We start from the raw sequence: 22,367 nt of genomic DNA, 5'->3' as shown, positions 1-22,367 counted from the left end.
TGTGCCATATTCGAAACTTATTTTTACGTGCCACAATCCATTTTGCGCTGTGCACAAATGTAATGTATGCATAGCGCAATTTGGCGGGAGTGACCGACACCTGCAAGATCCTGCCATGTTCGAAATTGTGCGACAAGCACAACACCAGTTTTGCGAGGCACAAAATAACGCTTTTAAAAAGCAAGCCTTAACTCTGCGCACATCACTCCGGCACTCACTCATCCAATCACTGAAGTGAAATGCAGAGGCTTTCTGAGGTACTACAACAATGGAAAACACCCAGCGATCATACAAGGCCAGGGTGTCCTCAGCTCACCATGCACAAGCGACCCCTTAGACTGGCTGTGCGCCTGCGGGCTTGCCTGTAAGCTCTCCAGAGCTGCGTTGTCCTCCGACGCTGTAGCTCTGGGCTTGCTGCATGGCTGGCCTGCAGAGTGAAAAGAAGTGCTCGTCTGATGGCATACGCTTCGGAGGACAGCTTGTGTTCGTCTTCGCCACTTCCGAGTCAGCGTAGCGGTGCGCCGAGGCTAAATACAATTGGGCATTCCAAATTGGGAGAAAAACGGGGTAAAAATGAATTGCTGACTACTAAATTAGTACTAAAAATTCTGTTCGAATTCCGTAGAATCTGTGATGGCCCTTTAAATATTTAGCTGATTAGCCATGCTAATGCCTATGATAATGATAAACATTAGATACAAATTTATGCATGTGTGCAAATTTCATATGCTTAAGCACAACACATTTGAATTGCTCTGAATGCCAAATTTGAATGAAAATGGCTAAGTTTTGCGATAAGTGTGACAGGCTTACAATGCGCAGAATGCTTCCATTACATGCGATTAGCCAAGCGCCCTATCCTCAGCAATAGGCAAAGGGCTGCAGTGCCCAAAGCCTCAATTCGTAAAATATCGATGTAGTTGCATTCTCAGTGAAACGTGGCGCCTGCCTGGTGGCTAGAAATTTGCAAAATGTACTAATACAACCACCATATTAATAACTGGATCATTTGACAATTGCTGTTTGAACGAAGCTCTGCCTGTTTGTTAGAGGAACCTATAGTGTGACATTCTAGATAGTGGGAGTGGGGCCAGAACCAGCCTGTAGTCTCTCTGCATGCAAGTTCTTTCGTTCTGATCTCTGACATCTCAGTCAAAACCTATATAGGGAAGAAAGATCCCGACCAGAAAACAACTCCAATCACACCCATGATCACGGTAAGATAATGTTTTATTTTTCTCCGGGCTCAGTTCTTCAGGAGGAATGAAAGAAGGTTTTAAACAAAATGCTCTTATGGTGCTCGTGTCAGTTATATTACGGAATTCCTACTGTACCACTGTACATTCATATTGTTTTTTTATATTCTACAGCGACACTGAGAAATTGTCAAATACATATATATGGTTTTATGCTGAAGATAGATCATCTCTGGTACCGGTAGTTCGGGTTTTGCATGCTACGGTATTCCATTTGCAAAATGCAGAATGCAATACAAATATTGAATGTATATATATTTTTTTTAATCAGTCACAAGTATATTGTTTATTTTATTTTTTTTTTTTTCAACTTGTAAATTATTGTATTCAGTGCAACGGTAGCAGTGTGTGTGTGTGTGTGTGTGTGTGTGTGTGTGTGTGTATATGTGTGTGTGTGTGTGTATATAAAATCAAGCGTAAGCGGTTCAAGCGCAACACTGTGTGTGGCGTGTGTGCTGGCAAAGTGGCATTATCCTACTAATCTACAACTGTATAGTGCATGCGGTAGTTTTGCATTACGGGTCTTGAACAAAACAAACAGCGTTTTTTATACACACTGTGTTCACCGTACACTGTTCAGTGAGTCTAAACTGTGGCGGCGTTAGGCACATGCAATCGCATGGTTCCCAAGCCGGGCGTGGTTCCAGTTTTTTCTTTTTTTTTTTTTTTTTTTTTTTTTTTTTTTACATTCTAGTAACAATATTTACAAATTCAAAACATGACAAGACAACAAAGGTGCCAGTTACGTATCACTGGTGACTAGGTAAACCCAAAGCGCAGTGAAAACCGTTTTTTGACAAGTTCTGGCCGGGGGAGGGACTCTGCAGGTGCGAGTGCTGCCTATTAGTGCACAACACACATGACTATTTGGGGAAAGAAATTGCATTACCAATACTGACAGTCGCGTGACCTGACAAGACTATTACGATCAAACAGGTGGGGGTTGTACTGGAGATTGTAAATGTGTTTAAGGTTAACAAATACAAATAACATTAAAATTACAAATAAGGTATACCCTTTCTTACACTTATTACACAGACCGGTTAAATTGTTTGATTATTTTTGTTATAGAATAGACCTGTTAAATGTAATATTGCATTTAATTATATAGTCTAAAAAACGTTAGGTTACTCACCGTAACCCTGGTTCTCTGAAAGAGAAGACGAGCACCAATGACATTACGTATGGGAGATGCCTGCCCATTGGGTAGGTATCGCTGAGCTCTCTATACCAGAGCTGCTGATAGGGCTCTTCCTGGGATGATGCAGTCGGTCCTGCCCACTGAGAGGATAAAACTGGTATCCAAAGGAAGCCATTTCTCTTTTTCCATCGAACCTTTGAGGACGACCGATGCGACCTTGCGGTTGGTGGTTGTCTTCTTTTTCAGGGAACATGAAGTAACCTAACGTTCCCTTTCAATTTTGGAAACGACCACCACTACATTATAATGGGGATAATGTGTACCAGAGCTGTCGCAAGGAAGAAGGAATGGCAGCATATGAGTGACGCACAAGCACTGTCTAATCCAGAGGTCAGCAATGTGAATTTACACTCTCACGCACCCTCGTGCCTAAAGAAAGCAGGGCAGGGTCTACCTTAGCGGAGGTGATAGCCATGAGAAAGGCTGTCTTTATAGACAGGTACTTCAGCACTATGGCGTATATGGGCTCAAACGGGGCCTTTGTCAGAGCCTCCAGTACAATATTAAGGCTCCATTCGAGGAGAACAGTCCTCCTGGGAGGGCATAATCGTAGAGCGCCTTTTAGAAACCGGGTAGCCAAAAAATGTGCACCTGGAAACACTAAATCTATGGGGGCATGGCAAGCAGAGATAGCTGCTAAATACACCTTCAAAGTGGACATATTAGCATCAAGCAGTTCTTGCAGAAACTGTAAGATGACTGGCATAGGGCAAGATACGGGGTCGTGGACCTAGTGGAGTCTGCCCTAGTGCTCTGCAACATACCCACAGCCGCATCTGATAGCCCTAGGGCTAACCAGCTGTCCCTTTCAGGGGCCAGACCCATAGCCGGAACCTGCCTGGTTCCAGGTGCCAAAGAGTGCCTCTCGTCTGACTGAGGAGATCCATGCGCCGTGGAATCTCCCAGGGCTGGCCATGCAACAGCTGGCAGGGGGTCAAAAACCAGATTCTCCTGGGCCACCTGGGGGCCACTAGGAGAACTGATGCTTCCTCTAACTGGACCTTTTCGAGAAAGGCCGGGAGCAGCGGTTTAGGTGGGAAAGCGCTCCACCATCTGAGGGTGGAGTCGCCACTCTGACGGATGCTTACTGTTCCTGGAGAGGAGGTCTGCTGCCCAGTTCACTGTTCACCCATAGGGACATCAAGTTTCTCTGAGCCCAAGTCAATAGCCTGAAGGCCATGTGATGCAACCCTGGGGACCATAGGCCACCCTGGTGGTTGACATACGCCACCACTGTCGTGTTGTCTGTTCGGATTAACACATGTGCACCACTCAGTACTGGGAGAAAGTGGTGGAGAGCAAGTGATACCGCTTGTAACTCCTACATGTTTATACGCAGGGATGTCCAGCAGTCTGGTCAGGAGCCGCATACTCCTCTGCCTGAGATAGTTTATTACTCTGATCCCCTGCAGCTTCAGGGGGGGCCAGGATAGCGTCCATGCACTTGAAAATATACAAGGAGCTAGGGAGACACCAAATGGCAGCACAGCAAACTTGTAAACGCTTCTTTTGAAAGAAGCAGAGATACCTCATGTGCTCTGGACGAATGGGAATGTGAAAGTATGCGTCCTTTAAGTCCACGGTGGTGAACCAGACCAGACAGCTGGACTGACTGGAGAATGTGACGGTGCATCAGCATTTGGAACCTCCTTTCTTTTAAGAACTCGTTGAGGAGCCTCAGGTCAAAGATGGTGTGAAAGCTGCCATCTTTCTTGGATACCAGAAAATACCTTGATATTACCCCTCTCCATGGGAGGTGGGGTCTATGAGTCAAATATCTTGCTTGCACAGCAAGGTGGCCACTTCCTCCTGGAGTACCGAGACCTGGAGAGTCTGTCACGAAAGTATTCGTGCTGCCACGAAAGAAATGGAGGTCCCAAGCGGAACTGAAGCGCATAACCATTTTGCACAGTGGCGAGCACCCAGGAGTGGAGGTGCAAGCGCTCCAGTACTGCAGCTGTTGTGCCGTAAAGGGGGTCTGAGATCTCCTCCACGGCTGGCCCAAAGGTATGTCCTGGGGATATAGGCGTGTCAAGCAGCACAGCCTTATTAGCTTCAGGAACTCTGGCTTGTGACAGCCACAGCTATCTACGAGTCACTATGAAGCTAGTCAGGCTCCGGTCAAGAGTTTACCCTTGGAGACCGGAGATCTACAGCACCATGCTGGACAGGAGATGTAATTCCGTGGTCACCGGCTCAGTGAGCAGGGCCTCACACAGTACACCGTCCATATAAGCTGTGAGCACACTCGCCGTGTTAGACAGGCGTGCTCCCTTCAGCTGCTTGAGATGCGTTTCTGTCATCTTGCATTGAGGCTTCGGGGCATGCCGGGTCTCTAGCCAACCCACCCACCGGCGGGGCCTTAACCAGGGCCGAAATGGTGGAGTCTACCAGCGGGAACCCTACTAGGTCAAGTTTTTCTGCGCCTTCCTGAGAGGCAAGCAGTGCGGCCTGCTTTAGTATACTATGACCTGAAGCCGGGCATTCACAGGAGGAGCGTACCTCCTTCCTGAAATCTAGGAAGGCTATGAACTTCTGAGGGTGAGGAGCCATCGCCTGCGTCCGGAAAATGGACCGGCATAGTTCTGCCGTTAGCGTCCAGGGGACCTGCAGGAAGGCTGCAGCGTGTCCCATAAGTGCCGAAATTGAGCTAGACAACCGAGGGGCACTGGCTTCCGAGGCTACCTCGAAGCCAGGTTTTTCCTCAGCAGGGGGCTCACCCACCTTCATGTCAGAGGAGAAGGAGGCCCCTTCCCCAGAGGCCACTATGGAAAGCGTGTCCTCTTGAGCTGTTGAAGTGTTGTCTGATTTACATTTTATGTATTAACAGTAGTCTACAGTTGCAAGTTGCTGAAAAATATAATCATATTAAGATAAGGTGTTACATGCAGCGCTCCAGATATGGTTTTGGGTTTGGGAGTAGCTTACCCTCTAATTTTAACACTGAGAGAGTAAAATGTATCTTCAGGAGGTAAAATGCAACTTTACCAGGGGGCAGCGCATAATTGATTGAGCGCTGGGGCTTAGGTCGGCCAGGGTGTCCTCAGTTCACAGTGCATCAATGCTGTAATTACTATTGAAAAGCTTTGTAATTTTTATTTAAAAAAAAAGTTAAATGTGATGATAAAATATTCAATAACAGTCTAATTCTATCCTTCTAAAGTAAACAAAAAAAGATAATATACTTTTTAAAAAAAATGTCTAGCTCCTGAAGTATTTTTTTATAGACATTTGAGTAATGTCTTTCCTGGTTGAAAGACTTCTCACTCCGATTCTTATGGCACAGCTTGCACTGTGTTCTGTCCTGCTGTAAATGTTGAAATCGACTGGCAACCTCTTTATAACGTTCCTCAGTTTGCTCTCCCTGTGCCTCAGCCATGTTGATATAGAGAATACTGAATTGGTACTGATACAAGATGTTAAACTGGAGCATCTGGTGGTGAGGCTAATGGGATTGCCACTCAAAAGTAAACAAGTAGTGATGTTGTGTTGGAGTCATGGTTGTAGAGTCGGGATTATGGAGTCAGGGTTGTGGTGTCAGGTGATTTTTGGGTTGGTCAGAAAGAGGCCTTATTTTTTTTTCTTTATCAATTCAGGTGCAGGGGGCCCCCATGACTTCAGTATGTGAGCTTAACTCTCTGGCAACCAACTTTTGGCCAATCAAAAGTCAGGACATCATTTCTGAAAACAGATTGCTGTAAAAAGAGGTGAATTTAGGTAGAACAAGAGCGTAGCGTGTAGAGTGAAAATAGATTTGCCTTCTTTTGCAAGTGTTTTGCAAGAGATTGAGATGACAGAATCAGTTCTGGAACTGAGAAAGGGAAGGTCGTAAGATTTAAATAAATACAAATAATGTGTTATTTACTAATAGCTGGTGTGAGAACTGCTTTTATTTCATTACCCTCCAACACATAACAATACCTATGAAGTTACATTATTCTGTTAATTCAAGTAAACTGGACATAATGTATCAGAGTGTTCAAACCTTAGCGGTCCAATTTATTTTCACATGCGCTGTTTATTTTACGTGCGCTGTTTATTTTTTTTTTCAGAGTAAAACAGGTTTAAAAGGCACTGCATAGCAAAATGACATCAGTACTGCATCCAGCTAAGCCCCACCCCTTGTTTGCTGTATTTTTCACATACCTCTTAATAGTCGTGCATACTCATGCTCGTTTTATTACCAAACTCCTCAATCATATGATCCAAGTCATTATTGTATTACTATAACATCTCATAAAGCTCTGCAAATGTCTGTGATATTCTTTGAGCGCTGGATGCGGAAGCAGCTACCTTCTTTGTTTGTGTCCGTGTTATCTCTGTGGTGCAGGGGCTATGTGTATTGCTCAGATACACCCCTTTTTTTCGGCTTCATTAGCTTCCTTTCGGTCTCACTCGGTCATTGAAAGGTTTTTTCTGGAGAACAAAAGACTAGAGACCTGTGTGCTTGACGTGTTTTTGATGATGTCGGACAGTGTCCGACATCAAACTGGAAAGGGAAAAGTGTAATGTTGGACCTGATCTGACATAGGACTGCAAAGGGTTAATGTAAGGTAGGAGAGAGTTGAGCAGCTCCGGGACCTCAGCTCCAGGCTCCGCAGCACTCTGGTGAGCGTGAATCCAGCTCTGCTCCGGCTCTAGCACTGCAGCTCCAACTCCGCTCAATGTACCTGTGTTTGCCAGTTATCGAATAGTGGGGAGTTGTTATGATGCTTATTATTGCTAAGATTCAAACTGGGGGAGAGGCAGAGATTTGCAGACACTGTTTTAAAGGGAGTTGAAAGCTGCAATAAACAAGCTTTCTTTGTTCAAAGTTTAAAATCAGTTGTTTGTCCATTTACGCAAAGTAACCACATGCAGTATGCAACAAAAGCTTTCCTATACCTAATAAACAGTGTGTTTCGTTTGCATAGCCACTGATTACTGTTGTTCTACATCTTGGAATTGTTTCAGAGATACTGGTCTGGCAACCCTGCCCTGGTAGGGGCCCCAGAATCAAGTATTGCATGGGTCTCCCAGGGGGCAAATGACGCCACTGAGTCTAAAATCTGGAACAAATGGGTGTGTATATTTTTTCCATTCCAGTCCTGTTTCAAATAAGACTGTGTGCTTCTAGTTTTGACGGGACACTTATTGATGCTTCAATTAAATGTTTTAAATCCAGCAACTGCTAAGTTTTTAAATCTGGTGATTTAGTTTAGAATGACCAACTAGTATGCCTCAATAACATATATCTTTATACACTACAATAACTAGCTTTCTAGCACATTGCTGTGTAACACTACATGGAAACAGCCATCATTGTCTCATCATAAGAAATTTATTGGGCTGGAAACTGTTTTAAACTGTGTGTTTTCAACAAAAAGGGTGCCTTAGCATTCCACCTGTTAGCATTAGCAAACCTGTTCTTGGCACGTGTGGAATTACACACAGGACAAACCTCCCACATGTAAAAATATTAACTGTCTAGACTTTAAATAATAATACAAAACTATATTATCTTGTTTTATTAGTACTTCTATTGTAAATTAGTTAGGAGGAGTGGTCTATGTCTTGAAAAGCAATATTCATCTCTGTGCCAGTGAGCAGTTGCAGTACCTTAAGGGAGCCAGCAGGGGCAATGCAGACAATGACGAGAAATACCAGAGATCTGATACTTTGACAACTTACATCAGGTCTTCCTTGACTTTTTGGAATGAGCCATTTTATGCAGTATGCCATGTACTCCATGAAGATGTGTGAACAGCAGGGATAGACCCTTCCAAAGCAGAGGTAATGTAAGCCTCCAGCCAGGTTCCGAAGCAGTTTCATTTCATTAAACCTGTTACACCTGATGTAGAACGGCCCTCCAGGACCAGAGTTGTCTCTGCTTAGTAGTATACTTCTGTCAAGTTGGTGGCTATTATAAGATTGCCAAATTCTGGGGTCCCCGAGTGGCTCACCTGGTGAAAGGACATCCATGTGGTGCGCAGGGTGAGTCATACAGCACAGGTTTGCGTCCCGGCTGTGCGGAGTCGCCGGTTTTCGCTGAGGGTTCCGAAGGGTTATGGAGGCAAAACCGTCAGGGGCTATTTCTCATTGCAATACAGCGAACCCTGCTAGCCAGGCACCCAGTGAGTTGCAAGGTGTCAACTTTCTGGATTTAAAAGAGGAAGCTGACTTGGCTGTGGAATTGGAGGGTTCCCACCACCCAAGAGCTACAGAATCAGAGGACAACACAGCTCTGGGCAGCTTACAGGCAAGCCTGCAGGCGTCCGGCCAGACTACAGGGGTCACTGATGCACTGTGAACTGAGGACACCCTGGCCGACCTAAGCCCCAGCGCTCAATCAATTATGCGCTGCCCCCTGGTAATGTTGCATTTTACCTCCTGAAGATACATTTCACTCTCTCAGTGTTAAAATTAGAGGGTAAGCTACTCCCAAACCCAAAACCATATCTGGAGCGCTGCATGTAACACCTTACCTTAATATGATTATATTTTTCAGCAACTTGTAACTGTAGACTACTGTTAATACATAAAATGTAAATCAGACAAAACTTCAACAGTGCACCTGTCAAGTGAACATGTGTTTCAGAAAAAGTATTTCAGAGAGAACAAGCTTCATCTACCAGTAATATTTCAAGCTGACCAAACTGAAAAAAATCTCTGTAAAATGTAAATTGTGCATGAGAAGTAACTTTTCACAATTACAAGTTTGTTCAAGTAACTTGTAACTGAAACAGACTACTCTTTACCCCAAAACTGACTGTCACAAATTTTTTTTGTGTAGGACAAACTCTTTGGTTGAGGCTCAGAAATATTTAGAAACAGTCAATAAACCTTAATTTAAACATGTGACACATAAATGTAGTCATTTGAGACATGGATAACATCTACACCTTTATAACATTCTCCACTGGCCAGTTCTTTGTATACAGTACATGGCAGCAGACCTGTCTACCTATGGGAAGGACATCCTTGACTCAGAATGGACTGTATAGTCTGTTGCCGTGGCAGGAGTGGAGCTCTGTAATTTTACTCTCCATGGAAATGTACTTGCATTTGATGGAAAGCTAATTTAAAAGCATAAATCAAGCAAAGCCACGTAAGTAGAGTAAGATCTGCAGCTACTGCGGAAAGGCATATTCAAAGGAACCATAACACATACAAAATAGCACATAATAACACAGTGATGCTGCCTGCAAGGTGACTGTCTGATTTGAATTATAGACACTAGCCTAGATAACCATGCGCCAAAGCCAGTCTGGAATGGAAATGTTTTAAGGATAAATAATAAGTCTTCAGTGCTAACAATCCCACTACGCAAATAAAAGCCATGACAAAAAATAGATCTGAGATAAATATTTCATTTGTATCCTTTTCTCATGCAAATACGTGGAAGCGTGTCATTCACTGTAGTGTTGATGCTTGTCACTGGCAATTTCCCAAGCAGTCAGAGGTTATTACTCTAGACCACAATTTGGTGGTTTGGAAACAGAAACATGTACAGGTGGAACTCTATGGCCTTGATGTGTCCGTGTCCAAGTTGTTAGCATGTATTAACAGAAATGAGTCTTTAACATTGTCAAGGATCTACCATGCTAGAATTGGAGCAGTTTAAAATGTGGACCATACTGTACCTTGGCACATGTACGAAATAAATGTTTCCAAATTAATATACAGTATACCCAGAGTCCTATTCTTAGGTATTAGTAGGAGGGTGTGTGCTTCAGTTAAATCTTGATATGATTTACAGTAGAGATGAGTCATCTTCAGAGAATTACAGCTAGCTGTATCAAAGTTATACAATGTAATCTATTGTTTATTCCAGGCAAATAGGGGTGCAGGCTTTATCTGACTATATTTGTATAAAGCAGCCTCTTGTGTGTGCTTTTGTTGCCAGTGAACTGTTTTAGATTTACCAAATTAAAACAGTTATTCCATTTATATAGTGCTTTTTATACAAAAGTATCGTAAAGCACTGTAGAGAACATAGCAGAAAAAAAGAACAAACCACAATACATTTGTATAGCATGTCACACATACAACTGCCACACTCAGACCATTTAAATAACAGTTTACACATAATAATACAAAAGTAGCAATTGTAAAGTTACATTAAAACCTACTAAGATAAGAAAGCCATTTTATAAAAGTGCGTTTTTAGTCTTGACTTGATATAAATATATATATGATATAAGAAAGCGTGTTTTGTGGGTAACCAGGGTAGATGATGCATTGGTTCTCTCATGGCAACTAACCTCCCTTTCAATTCAAAGATGACCAACAACAATACTTCTGGGATGTGCCTGCCACAGGTCAGGTATTTATTGAGCATTTTATGTCATTGATGCATTGATGCCCTCGGTCCTGCAGAGCCTCGTGCACTGATGCTTCGACATCCTCGGTGCAGCAGAGCCTCGATGCCTCGGAGCTTCACCACCTTCGGTGCACAGACACCCTCTACATCGATACCTTTGGTGCATTTGGTGTTTTGGTGCTGCAGAGCCTGGGTGCTGCGGTGTTTCGACACCCTCGGTGCCCCAGAACCTCAATGCCTCAGTGTTTCGGTGTCTTCAATGCACAGACACCCTCTGCATCGATACCCTTGGTGCATTTGGTGCTTCAGTGCATTGGTGCTTGGGCACTTTCGGTGCTACAGAACTTCAGCGCCTCTGTGTTTCGTGTCTTTAGCACAAGGACATCCCGTGCATCGGTGCTTAGAGACATCGGTGCATGACTCCTCTGCTTGACGCATCGAGGCTCAGACACACATACTGCAGATGCTCCGGGCAGCACCGTGTCTAAGTTCCAGCCTTGCACGTCCTGTGGAGGGATGCTTCCCGGACAAGCACCTCTTGTGTGTTAAGTGCTTGAGGATGCAGCACGCTTCGTCTGCCTTAGGTGACGAGACGTTCTGCTCGATTTGTGCAGCATCCTAGCCTTGCACCCTACTCTTCACCTGTCTTCCAGTCTGTCACAGGGTATTCCCTGTGCACAGGCTCCTGCCCACCATGTCCATAGCCACTCACGGTCTCCCTCGAGGAGCAGTAAGCGAACCAGGCACAGCAGGCAGGCGAAGGACATTTCAGACCTGAAGAGCCAGGTGGCCCAGGTCCTTGAATATCTGATCAGGTAGCAGGCTTTGCCCGCACGCCTGCCTCAGCTCCGCCCCCAGCACCTGCCCCAGTACTGTCCCCGCCTATACTTGTGGTCGACGACATCTTGGACTGAGATGAGGCGATGAGTGAAGGGGACCAGGACGCGATTTCCATCATAGCCTCCTGGAATGAGGATTCCCTGGAGCAGCAGAAGACAGAGGTACAGGAAGTGATTCAGGAGACAGGGTCCAGCTCTGAGATCCTCTGTGTTCAGACCTATGCAAGCTTCGACCCCCCCCAGCTTTTTCCGGTATTCCCAGATTTCTTAGAGGAGGTTCAATCTTCCTGGAAGGACGGGGGCCTTCGCCCCATCTTAAACCTGAGACACCTCAACGGGTTCTTGCAGGAGAGGAGGTTCCAGAAGGTCACACATCGCCACATCTCCAGTCAGTCTGGCAGGACGACTGGTTCACCACTGTGGACTTAAAGGACATGTACTTTCACAATCCTATTTGTCCTGCACACAAGGAATACCCCCGCTTTGCCTTTCTGGGAAGCTTTTTTGAGTTTTCCGTGCTGCCATTTGACCTCTCTTTAGTTCCCTTCACGTTTTCAAAGTGTTTAGATGACATCCTAGCTCCCTTGTGGCTGCAGGGGATCAGGGTGTTGAACTACATGGACAACTGGTTGATTTGCTCCCAGTCGCAGGAGAGAGTAGTGATCCACACAATGATCGTGACAGACCATCTGGTGAGACTAAGCCTCACCCTGACCGATACCAAAAACCAATTAACACCATTGCATAGTACGGTTTACTTGGGTCTCTGACTGGATTCCCTTACAATGCGAGCCTACCTGTCGGACGACAGAGTGGCCGTCATTCAGAACTGTCTAGCCCTGTTTCAGCAGAGATCCACAGTACAGTTGGTGTTGTGTCAGAAACTGTTGGGTCTGATAGCCTCAGCTTCATCAGCCAACCCACTAAGATTACTTCACATGCGCCCGGCCCAAATGCGGCTCAATGCCTTTCGGCTACATCCCAAATGTAACAGACATCATCAGTTGATTGTGTCTCGCATATGCTCAGAAGCCCTACGCTGGTAGAGGCAAACCCCTCATCTGCGAGAAGGCATAAAGATGGGGGTAATCCACAACTGTCACATGATGATGTCAGACGCATCCAACTCGGGTTGGGGTGCGGTCTGGGCAGGCAGAGGAGTCCACGGATCCTGATCAGGCCACTGGACATCCCTGCACATAAATGTGCTGGAGCTGCGAGCGGTCCATCTCGCTCTCCAGCACTTCCTCCCAGTGCTCCAGAGGAGACATGTCCTTGTCCACACAGATAACATGTCTGTGGTAGCATATGTCCACTGCCAGGTAGGACTTCGGGTTGCACCGCATAGCGTCTCAGTTGCTGACCTAGGCAAAGAGGCACTTGCTGTCCCTCTAGGCTGTTCATCTCCTGGGAGGGTCTGTGGCAGGCTGGCGAGTGGATAGAGGCCCAGAGACAGACTTCAGTTCAAACAAATATACTTTTATTATAAATAAACACAAAATGAAAGGGCACAAGGGCCAAAACAAAGCAATTTAAACACAAAAAAGATAAAAAGCAAAACTTACAAAAATAACAGTTTCCAGGCTGGGCAATGCCTTCACTGGATTCAAACTTTCTAAACAACCAAAAAAAACACAACCTGCTTCCTCAGCTCCATCTCTCCAAATGAGAAGCAGAGGCCTCCTTTTATATCAGGTGGCTGGGCGCTGATTGATCGTTAATCAACCTAATCAACTAATCAACCCCAGCCACCTGAACATAATAAACCCAGGCAGGTAGGGGAAGTTAACCCCATCCCTGCCAATTTAGGGCAGAGCTTTGCTCTGCCACAGGGTCCTCATCCATCAGAATGGCAACTCCACCCTTAGGTGGTAGAGTGCATTTGGGAATGGTTCTGGAGGGCCTGAGTTGATCTCCTTGCCACAGCAGAGACGACTCATTGCCCCCTATGGTTCTCCCACCACTGCTGCAGCGGTCCACTAGGCGTCGACAGCCTAGCGCACATGTGGCCCAGAATGCTTTTATAGGCATTCCCACTGATCGAGAAGCTATGAGGACAGGACGAGAGCGCTGTTTTAGTCTGACCAGCTGTTCGTCTGTCATGGTAAAACAACCCTGCCTTCATTATTTCACAGCAATAGCACTATACATTAAAACTCAGTCAGGATAATAAGAGTGCATGATGCCAGGGAGTCCTGCAGCTGGAAAACCACATTGAGGGCATAATTGTTTGGTGGCAGCAGTATCACTTAAAGTACATTTTTGGTTTCAGTTTGCCCCTACTAATAATCCATGTAATTCCACACTTGGCAGGATAGAATTTCTACTCCCCTTTTTGCTCTCCAAAAAGTACATTTCTTAATTAATTTCATCATCTTATTGCTTGGGCCGTCTGTGCACAGTCATGCAGAACTGACATAAAGTTATGCATGAGTGAGTAGGACAAGCTTCCAAGGAGTAAATGTCCTGGACATCGAGTTCAATACCTCTGTACTTCCTTTATCGGGTATATTTACATGCAGTCTTTATGCATGTATATTTACTCAAGGAGGGTCTGACCAAAAAATATTCTTCCATCACTGTTTTGATAGTAAAAGAAAGCATTTTCCTGTCTATCATACTATCATCTTTTTTTGTATCAAAACTGTCAATCATTCAGAATTAGGCCAGTACATTTTTTGCATTCAATGTTGATGTGTTAAGTAAACTCCGAAGTCTGCATTCAAACACCAAATCAGAAACATCCTAAATTTAGTCAATCCTGAACGCACATCAAGCACATTTGCAGCCATCCTACCAAGCTTTAAAAACACACCCCCTACCCTCTGTGCAGAAGTTTTTCTGTTAGGCTTCCCTTGAAAGATAAAAGAAACAATCTTTCTTGGTAGCCATGTATCACTGTGTGTTCTGTGTAGGGTTGGGCAAAATATTCAGGAAATGTATTTTCAATACAAAATACAAAATATTCAGAAAACAATGTATCAAAATACAAATACAAATTACTTTGGAATCACTGTATTTTCAATACAAAATACAATTGGCATTATATATATATATATATATATATATATATATATATATATATATATATATATATATATATATATATCATCCTTCCAAATTTTTAGCTATAAAATCAACCGACAATTATAAGTGGGAAGAGCAACTTCAGAAATTGCTTTATACACCCCAAAAATTTTTAAAACATTTGAGTACTGGAGAACTCTGGGGTAATGAGAAGGTTCGTGGTTCCAAGCAAAAAGCGAAAGTTTTTTCTACGTCAAAATGCACAACACACACTTAGTCGCAGTTATTTAAAACTAGACTGACTTTGGCACTGGGGTCTTTCAAAAACAGTCTAGAAAAAAAAACAGAACGATTTGGTAGGGGCAGTAATTCTATAGCAAGCAAAAACCTTTGAATATTCAAACTATATTTATTTAATGAATAACATTAGTGTAGTTTTCAGTACACATTGATGTACTAGACTGATATGTGGCACTGTATAGTTCTTTATCCGTTCTCCTTCAGCAAAACAAGTTTCTAGAAGAGGTCATCTGACAGTCGATTTCTTTGGGGGCTGAAAATCAAGCCAGCAAAAGAGAAGAGACGCTCAACAGGAGCAGAGGAAGGAAGAATGATATTAAAGCATAAAATCAGCTTCTTTATGAAAGGGTATTGCTCTAAAGATGCCACATTCTTCCTTGGGTCTTCAAGAAAATGAAGCATCTCCAGCTCAGCTTTGTTGCCTGTCATTGAGGGATTACTTACAGTATCTGGGAAACATCTTTGCTATCCATACAAACAATGAAGTCATCTTCTTCCTCTTCAAGGGGTCTGTCACTAGAAGATTCTGATACAAGACCCAGCTCTTCAGCAGCCTGAAGCATTAGTTGATGGAATCTTCTGGTGTCTGCAGAAAGACAATGTGGTAGCCAGCACATCATTGTTGATTTACAGTTACTCCCAAGACAGACTTTTTTTTTTTTTTTTTTTTTTTTATCGAATACATGATCACTATAATTACATTTTATACAGCTGCAGTTTAATATTTAAACTCTTACTGACAATGTATTTTGGAGCATTTCTAACTTACAAAATACTCAGGAAATGTATTTCCGTTACAAAATATAAAATACTTCTAAATTGGCGTTAGCATTACAAATTAAAAAATACAAATGTTATGAAAATATGTATTTTAATTAGATATATTTTTGATACTGCCCAACTATGGTTATGCGTTGAGCGAGAAATCTCAGTCCTGAACCACTCACCAGAAAGCTGTGATAAATGGATGATCATTACTCAAGCTGTTGCCGTGGAGCATCTGCTGAGTAAGCTCTGTGTTCACTGTGGGGTTCACTGAGGTCTCAACTGATCAGATTTATTTAATCAGTCAGGATGTCCAACCATCCCCTGCAATCCAGATTTATTACTTACAGAGCATGTCAAGGTTTTACCCTTCTAATTAAGGATTTAACCTGAAGATGTGGTTTCTGATCTGAGACACCCAAGGTTTGGAGAAGGGAGGAGCTTCTTGTACACTAGATCTTTACTTAGCATGAAAATTCAGAGATTCTCTGCTGATTATGGATCGCGTCCTCAGTAATGTACTATAATGCAGGACAATGCACTACAATGCCAGATAAGTTTACTGAGCGTCTTTCAAGGCACTTTACATCAGGTGGAATACCCTCAAGTGCTGCTTTTCCTGGATTGGAATACTGGTTCAGATGGTACCAAAGAAAATAAAAGCTATATAAATAACCTAATCGAGGTATGGAAGACCAACACCTAACAGCTTTTGTTGTTTCCTCTAGCAAGTTTTTGATACTAATGCTAAATCATAAAAATACATACTCCAGATGACTGCTGACAGAAAAGTTTCTGTCACCAGCTGGGCATAATTCAGAGCTTTCATCCCGTAATAGCATGGAGGTTTGCTGGCCTCATTAGGAATGAGCTTTTTGTGGTGTAGCGGAAGAAGCTGTCAGTCCTACACTGTGCCGCTGCGTTGCGCCATTAGCTCCATGATTGAGCAAGGCCAGGCAATAGCAGTGAAGGACCAAGTACATCCTATGTTCTACAAACGCTTCTCAATAAACACATTATAAACCTGTTAGTTGTTATACTCTTAAGGGAGGGAGGGGGTGAATAACCAGAGACAAATAATGGTGGCGCCCATCTGCCTGTCAGAGTAGGACATGTTTTCAAAGGGTTTACCAGTCTTTAGTTAACTCCTATTTTTTGAAGAGGCAAAACACAAACCAGAAGCAAACAATGGTTATATACCTCAAGTTCTCTTCAGCTTTTGTTTTTCATTTTGTAATATTAACATGACTTTTCAGACATGAGCCATCCTTAGCCATCCTTAGCACAAATTCTAAAAGGCTTTCAGTATAATTATCACATGCCGCTGCCCTCAGATTATAAGACTAATCAAGACTGAATCAAATGCCAAAATCTTTGTGTATCATTATAATAAGTTACATCACATAGTTTGAATGTAAGAAAAAGTCTGGCAATTGAACTGTACTACTTCATATAATAAGTAATTGTGTTGTTTGTTTTTGTTCTGATAGCATAAAGAGTTCCTGTTTTATAAAGACTACTGGTCTGCCATGGCTGCCCAGACACAATCTGATTAATTGTATTGAAGAAGCCCAAATAGCCAGGCACAGTCCATTAGTGTACTGATTGATTCAATTAGGGTACAATCATAAAAAAAAAGGGGGATGGCCATCAGTGTCAGAATATATAGGCCTTTCGGAATGCACCTGCTTTCCATCTCCTGGGCTGATTGCAATACTGCTCCATCATAGAGGGGAAGGGAAGAGACACAAACACTGTGCTATTTATTATACCACTGTAGCAATGCAGGTGTGTCAGTAATTGGCAGTAATAGCCAATACAGTATGTAGGCTGTCCATAAAAAATAATAAAATGCACTTATTGTGGTAATCGAAGCCCCATGGCAACTCCTACTGTGCTGTCTTATCAAATTTATTGAGTTATTGTGCACTGTGCCACTGTACCTTGCCATGTTTTTGTTTTATTGCTTGAGGATGTTTCTTTTTTTAATTTTTTTTTTTTTAGCTATTCAGCAATCTATTATTTGTTCATGCTTCAACTTCAAGCTGTTGCTGTTATCAGAAATATTGACAACAATGCATTAACACTAATGTTCTGGTTGATTTCAAACTTCTTTTTAGGTTCAGCCTACATAAACATTCTGGGAGATGTATTATGTGTCCTCTTTCTTTGCTAATGTGGGCCTCACATTGGCTGCACTGTTTTATCCATTCAGCTTTGCACACAATTTATTTATACAGTTCAAGAACAGCAGAAGTAACTGAGAGAAAGGGTTCTATTCTCTGAAGCTTTGCACAAGAAGAAACATTATTTGGTGCCTCCCAATCCCTAATCAGAGGCATGCTTCATTTTTTATTAATATTTATTTGAGCAACTGTATATTGTAATGGAAAATACTTTGTAAAGCACTGTTTAAAATACCTAACCATAAGCATAAATGCTAATATAAGAATACCAGATTACCTGTGTACCTCAAAATTTATCTAAGAGACTTTAAATACATTAATTTAATACATTATATAAGGTTTTTATTTTAACCTTGGACATCATTTAAAGGGGAACAATGTTTCTCTACAGGTTAAATAACCTTGGAAGTGCACATGAGAGTTTTATCAGTATAATTAATTTACCCGTTACCCAGCATACACTTATAAAGGTTTTCTGTGGTAATATAAAAGTATAGCAAAGTGTGAAAAAAGTATAGAATAGTGATAACACTGTAAGCATGATAAGCTTAAGAAAGAATGGTAAATTAACAATAATTATATTTAAAGAAAAAAAGATAAAGCATTGTAACTCATAGTACGAACACAGTCAACTGCAATAGTACTATGAAAAGCTTCTCTCTCATTTGCCCATCCAAGCAACTGCTATTTTTCACACACACACTGGTACATTTGAGACAGGCAACCACGTCCTTGTATTTACATAAAAAAGCAGAACCGGGTGGCTGGTATTTGAAAACAAAGGCTGGTGTGCTAATAATACCAGTCTGGTATTTCATTTTCTGATCCCCTCCTCTATCTGCAGGTGCCATCAGCACAAGGCTGGGAACGGGATGGCAGAGAGACAGAGCACTGTGGCATCCATTGCTGGTTACTATGCAGGAAAGGACATCCTCATCACTGGAGCAACTGGCTTCATGGGCAAGGTGCTGGTGGAGAAGCTGCTCCGCTCCTGTCCTGATGTGAAAAACATCTACATCCTGGTGAGGCCCAAGGCCGGCCAGTCCACGCAGGAACGGATTGAAGACATGATGAAATGCAAGGTAAATGAACTGCTGTTGATTAGTGATCTGAACAGAAAGATCTTCTCAGGACATCATAACCTTTCACCAGTGAGGTGCTCTATAGATGTGACATGAACTCAAATCAGATGTGGTCACGTGTTATTCACATCCATGCCTTGTAAGCCTGTTGAACATTTGATAAAATGTGTTTTCTTATAAAGGGGTCTGCTTCCAGAACTTAATCTTAGCATAGAGGAAGGGCCTCTGTGTAATTTGAGTTTACATGCTCACTATTTAAATATCTTCGGATACAAATCAAACTAGATGTCTTTGATTCTTATAATGAGTATAGAGATGAGGGTGAAAGTCCATATACCAATACTGTCTGAGTTTACCTGCATGTATAGGAAAGTGTACATGGAAGATTCTGGCCACATACCATAGAAAGTCTTGGAGACAGCTTTAAACAAGATAGTCTGCACATTTCAAGGGGTTCACTGACAGAGCAAATGCACAGAGAGAACCAAGAGCGTTGGTATGTATGGACTTCACTCCCACTGTAATTTGAACACCCTCCAAAAAATGCATGTTCCCAAAACTAAATCACAGTATCCTAAATCAATATTTAATAGTCCTTACAGATTTGACTATTACTGCACAGACTCGCCGGGAATAACCCTCAGGGTAATTTTGACTCGAGTTTGAAGTTGCTTTATATGTAAAGAAGGTCAGGTTTTACATCTGGGAATAAGGCTTCATATGAAAGATCAGATCATTATTCACACTGCATACGAGGGACTGGACTTCAATGTTTGTTTTCCAGCACAAACCAGACACCAACTACTTTACAAGTAGACCTGGTTGTGAAGTGAATAGGTACTGGATGCAAAATTGGAGAAGCCTAAAGGAGTGTTTATAGTATTGCAGTGAAGACTGATTCCAGATTCAGTTCTTTGTCCATAAGTACAGTGGTATGTATAAGCTCTTGATGTAAACATTACAGGAAACTAAGGGGATTACCTTTCTATCTATTTCCAAAATGTTTCTATTCAAGTCTGTAGTTAGCCATTCAGAACTTGCTGATGAGTTTATAATTGAATTCTTGCATTGTTTTAGAAAGAGAGCATGCATTCTTGACACTGTTGGTGGTGGATTTACAGGCAGCACCAGAATACAAAGGAATGACACTCTGGGGATGCTAACATCCAGACAATGCTTTGTACAATTTATGCTGTTATTTCAACGAGTTACATTTTTGTTCTGTTTACTGTGTATCTGCACAGTAAAAACCATAATAGATAAAAGAACCATAAAGATGGAAAACAGCAATTATTGCATTGAAGTTGGGTAATTGGTGTTTCTTTGTGCCCCTAAATGGGGTATAATTCAGTTTCAGTTACACTTTGGGTGTGTGCAACACAAACCTTAAAAAGTGCAGTAGTAATGTTCATGATTTAACTGCAGCATGAACATCTGAAGGGCTATCAAGGGTGGAGAAAATAATTGGGGATAGTCATTTGTTGTTCTGCCACTCCCATTGACGTGTGAGCTAATTTCACTAACTACAGTGTACAGTCTACTACATCTGGACATGCTTCGATCATGGGAATGGGATCTATCAAAACTGTTTTATTCTTGACTTCCTTATTATGGTTGTCAGCATAATGAATACACTGTTTTACCTTGAGACAGGATATTGTCTTAAAACACACAAAACATTGTGAATCACATGCAAATGTATGGATCCACCAGTGCAAATATTGCTGGGTTTAATTCAGGAAATATTAATCTGACATATTTGAATAGTCTGAAGTGCATACTCCTAGTTTGTAATATGTGCTAACTACTATATGTGTTTCATTACTACTATATGTGTTTCATTATTACTTTATGTGTTTCATTACTTTTGTATGAGCAGTGATGCTGACTTGTCATGTTTTGAAGCAGTTGACAAGAGATTGTGTCTTTTGTTCTGCAGTTTGATCATATTCAGTACTCTGAAAACACCATGAACATGTTGTCTTGCAGGGTTCTCAAGGGACTGGTAAATTACATCTTTAAATTGAGCAGACCTGCAAATAAAAAACCACCAATTTATCAAGCATTACAATTGTTCAAAGCTGTCGTCTGTCAAAGCAAAGCACACTGCTACTGTTCCGCTTGACAGATTTAAAACCCTCAGTGACACTAGATTCCCTTAAGTGCCTTCGAAAGACCACATAGCATACCAATTGTTGATTTAAACTAATTTAGGATGTGAGTAGGTCAGTGGGATTTTTCAGTGATGCAAAATGATACTATTTGGTAATTTAAAAAAACAAAAAAAAATCAGTACAAGCTTTTTCAAAAGCATGTGTTGAGCAAACAAATGTGTCAGGATGTCTGACCACTTTGGCAATTTAGTCCACCCAAGCCTGTCATACTGGAATTAGCAGGGGAGAGTCCTGGTAACTTAACAGGTGTGGTTGCTGAAGGGATGTGTCTTAGCTGAGGTTATGCAGTAAGGCTTTAAGATCAGCAAATAGGAATAGAAAAGTCAGACAACTCTTGCAGTTTTGTCTATTCATTGCACCACATTCACCTAATAACAAGCACATGCTGTACACATGAAGCTGGAAAGGAAGCTTGTTGCTTTTCCTGAAAGTGTTCGGTATGTCCGTTTCTAAAATGATGGGTTATTTCAGGTATTCGTCTGTACAGAAAGCACTATTACTAACTTGTGCCTCATGCCTGACTTACTTAAACCAGTATTACAGCTGGCACTCATTTACAAAGTGGGGTCCAATGCAGCACCTGGAAGTTTCCTGAGCCAGAACTGGTGGAAATAAAACCCATTTGACCACCTTCTGACCTTTTCCACTGGTGGCTTTTTTATCTTTCACAGCTTTGTTATACAAGTCGTATATGGAGTGAATTAAGGTTTGCTGTTTGGACTATAAGGAACGTGTCCACCCGTTCTACGGAAAGCAGCAGATTTCGGCACATTGTCAGTTTGATTCAATTTGACACATGCAGTTGTACAATTAACACAACATCATATCAAATTTGAAAACAATGCTGAGCCCTCTTGTGATCTTCTTTGAGACTTTTCACTGGCGTTGTACATTCTGCAGTAATGAACTGAAAAAAAATAAGACAAGTTATAAGACAAGAGACATTAACTAAAACTGCAAGGCAGGATATAAAACACTTTGCATTGGCCTTGGTCTAACAATCTGAGGTAATTGTTGTTCATAAGCAGTAGATTGAAGTCTTTGAATCACATAACTCAGTTCTGACAATTGTCAATTAAATGGTGGTTTTATTGTTTCATCCCACAAGAAACACAACATGATTTTAACTAACCTTGAGCTTGATCAAATAACACCACCCTTCTGACTCTGGCATAGACTATCCTCTTCAATATGTACTGGGACTGTTCAACATGTCTTTAATACAGCATTGTTCT

The 22,367-nt window shown here is 42.1% G+C and overlaps 1 pseudogene; it reads left to right on the top strand.

The window, feature by feature from the left end:
* Positions 1 to 989: 989 nt before the first annotated feature.
* The window catches only part of LOC121319644, a 55,540-nt pseudogene continuing 34,162 nt past the window's right edge, over positions 990 to 22,367 (top strand).

This window comes from Polyodon spathula, chromosome 8, assembly GCF_017654505.1.
Source record: "Polyodon spathula isolate WHYD16114869_AA chromosome 8, ASM1765450v1, whole genome shotgun sequence".
Classification (NCBI taxonomy): Eukaryota; Metazoa; Chordata; class Actinopteri; order Acipenseriformes; family Polyodontidae; genus Polyodon; species Polyodon spathula.
The sequence above is the reverse complement of the archived record's forward strand: the minus strand, read 5'-3'. Positions and strand labels throughout refer to the sequence as shown.